Here is a 3,560-nt window from a genome sequence, read left to right as displayed (position 1 = left end):
TGTCATAAGGACAACCGCAGGATTTTGCTGGGAGCGGGTGTGAAAAATTGCACCCGCGCCCAGCGAAATCGCCGTAAAATTTCAGCCACAACCAAGTCTCACGACCGTGAGATAGGTGGTTACAGTCTATAACGGAATCAATACGACGATCCAGCAAAAGCTTCGTGCACCCTAAGAACACGGAGCGACCGAATGGCTACCGCCTTCTGCATTTTCCCGCAAGTGTTTTAGCATATTGTTGACACGCAGGGATGCTTTTCAGGCCACTAGCGAGTGAAAGCTTGGCACCTCCAAGAGCGGCGATGACAAGGACGAGTAGTTTAACAGAATATTCCGGGTACAATCGTTGCAACTCCCTTATAAGGTCTCGATACTTCCCTTTTTTTTCATTCTCTTTGGCTATGAAGTTTTTGTCAGCTGGTGCCGAAAATTCGATAACGAACATGGTTCGCTTCTCGAAGTCAAGAAGAACCATGTCAGGCCTCGAGTGAGCAACAGAAACAATTGTCGAAAATATAAAGTTCCAGTATATGCGGCACTTCCCATTTTCAACAATCGACTCGATTTCCCTAGGATCATTCAGAGGTGCGATATTAAGGTTAATGCCGTAAGAGTGACAGAGATGGTAATAAAGCACTCTTAGTGTCGCATTGTGCCTTTGAATGCAGGTCGTTCCCGCGTGAGTTGGACAACTAGATAGTATGTGAGATAAATGCTCGGGGTGTGCATGGCACGCCCTGCAGCTATCATCGGGAATGTCTTGGCCCAAAATGTGGCGACAGTATGTTAAGGTGGAAATGACACTGTCTTGGCATGCCAAAATGAAATACTCCGTACCCGACTTCAATCCGGGCGATTTCAGGAAAGCAAACGTTAGTTCACAAGACATTGACTGATCCTTCACATTTCTGTCGAAGATACCGTGCATCCTCTTATCGAGGAGCTGTTCGCGAAAGTTTTTCTCTTGTGCTTACTTAATCCGGGCTTTCAGGAGTGAGTACTCGAGATAGATAAGATTTTATGCATTTTGCTCATCCCTAAAACTGAAGTTAAGTCCGAGTGTTTCAGCAGCCTCCTCCGCTGCTTTTTACAGAAACGCTCTTTTGGCCACTTCTTCGTGATTCCTGACCATTTTAATAAGAGGGTCTCTTCCATTTGCAACTCTATGTGCTGTACCCAGAATAATCCTGTTGTGAAGACATTCAAGACTCAATATTCTGCGACCACCTTGACGGCGTGAGATGTACAGTCTCTTGAACGGAAGAATTAAGATGCATGCTTTTGTTCATGTTCATACGCTTTCTTGTCCCGATATCAAGGGATCTGAGCTCGTTCTTAGTCCATGGACGTTCGGAAGACCAAATCTGCCGGATGAGACGTTTATATCTGCTTCGGAGAGTATCCTTTATAGATGGCACATCCTGAATGCGGCTCTGTGGCACGTACAGATATGGATAAGTCTCTCCAGCGCAAAGGTGTCGTATAGCGCTTCTATCAACGAGCTTAGGATCTTCAGGGATGCCATTAAGTTTTCCTCGCTTTAAATAAACCTTGGCTCATTTTTCTAACCCAAATTCCATTCCAATTTCCTTAGTATATCGTTCGACAATCCCTAGAGCTAGATGTAGACGCTCTTTGTTTTTAGCATAGATCTTAAGATCGTCCATGTAAAATACATGAGTGACCTTGTACTTTCGATCTGCAGGTTTGCCGCACAAGTACCCGTCGGAATGGTGAAGTGCTAGAGATAGTGACAATAATGTTAGGCAAAAGAGGAATGGGCTCATTGTGTCGCCCTGAAAGACACCTCTCTGAAAGGTGACGTTGTTAGTTGTCACACGATTTTTTCCAGATGAGATAGTAAATCTGGTTTTCCAAAGCGGCATCAATCTCTCTATGCACCCAACTATTTGCGGATGAACCTTTAAAATTTCCAAAAGACAGATGATAAGTCTATGGGATGTAGAATCGAAAGCTTTCCGATAATCAATCCAGGCCATCGATAGTTCACGCTGGTAGAATGCTGCATCTTTGCAGACACATCTATCGATGAGCAGGTTCTCCCGACATCCGGCTACGCCTTTCTTTGAGCCTCGTTGTTCATACATTTCTTGCCACATAGTTTCAATTGCCCGAACAGTCCTATCATTTAGGATAGCTGTGAATATCTTATACAGTGTGTTCAGACAAGTGATTGGCCTGTAATTCTTCGGGTCAGCTAAGTTGCCTATTTTCGGCAGGAGTATTGCGCGCTCTTTACCAACCACTCCGGAATCGGCTCTTCCGACTTTAAATATGAGATGAAAATACGGGCAAAATGCTGATGGTTTGAAGAAAAATTCTTCCACCAGAAGGTTTTGATACAATCTGGTCCCGGTGCGGAATAGTTCTTCATCCCTCTTAATACTTTTTTCACCTCCTCGGTAGTGATGGATGGGCATTCTTTATCAGGTGTTATGAGGGCATCACATAGCTCCTTGAATCTATTTATATTTTCAGAATTTTCGTCCACTCTATGCTGCACTTCGTAGACTTCTCTCCAAAATACTTCGACCTCCTCTGGTTTGAGCGGGTGTTCGACAGTAACTGGAGGGTCTTGGAAGATTTGAGATGGGTCAGAGAGAAACTGTTGATTTTCTCTGACCCACCTCTCCCTCCGCTCTAGACTTCTCTTAACGTCAGATAGTATCCGTATTCTCTCAACAATATGCTGCCTAATGGTCAGCAGCTTTGACTGCTTTTGGTCTTATGATCAACCGTTGGTTTTGTTTTACGGTTCACATCGGCCAAAGCTCTCGCTGCATTATACACACAATAATTGATAGCCCAGAGGTCGGATTCTCCGGAAAAATGTCCACGAAGCTCGTCATTTATTTCAGCCAGATCTTTAGGCTTGAGATAAACCTTGGTGTTGATGTGTCTCCGGGTTATAAAGCATCGCTCTTCCTCTATTGGATGCCTGCCTGCGGTTGGTCTTAGTGTCGCCTCTCTTTCTCTGTTGCCGGCTTGTTCTAGCTGTGGTAGAATAGGCGTTCCGTTTATATAGCCCCGTTTTCGGAGTAGTTCAGCATGGTTTCGCAGACGTCGCTGCAAAAAGTGCGATAGCTCCGGGTGTTTCTCGCACCACAGAGCATGCAGCCGTGCCATGTAAGCCCGTTCACGGGCCACACTCGCATCGTAGCAGTCTAGCAAGTCGTGATTCAGTCGCTCCGTCCACCCAAATGTCACGAGATCCCGCCGATCCATCGCATTGAATCCATTTTCATTGGCTCCCCCAGCTCTAGATTGGTCGGCATTGTTGGCCGACCCATTGCTGGGAGGGGTTCGTCCATCCTTGTAGAGCCCCGCATGCAAGGATAAGGCTGCGTACTTTGAGAGGTCGCCCGGTATCCCAGAGTTACCGTTCTAGATACCTCACCCAGGTTCCATTCAGCTTTCGGCACGGTTTTCACACCTCCACTTGGGGGTTAATTCCTTCGGGACCACCCCTGGACAATTGTCCGCGACTGCCTATTCATTTTTGTAACCATATTCAGCAGAAACCCTTGGTACAGGGACCC

At 46.0% G+C, this 3,560-nt stretch overlaps 1 protein-coding gene across 1 annotated transcript in view; it reads left to right on the top strand.

Moving 5' to 3' along the window:
• The window catches only part of LOC117177173 (protein SMG8), a 15,776-nt gene that overhangs the window by 6,482 nt on the left and 5,734 nt on the right, over positions 1-3,560 (top strand). The window lies entirely within an intron of this gene.

Source organism: Belonocnema kinseyi, chromosome 7, assembly GCF_010883055.1.
Source record: "Belonocnema kinseyi isolate 2016_QV_RU_SX_M_011 chromosome 7, B_treatae_v1, whole genome shotgun sequence".
Taxonomy (NCBI): Eukaryota; Metazoa; Arthropoda; class Insecta; order Hymenoptera; family Cynipidae; genus Belonocnema; species Belonocnema kinseyi.
Note: the sequence above shows the minus strand (reverse complement) of the source record. Positions and strands in the feature narration are given on the sequence as shown.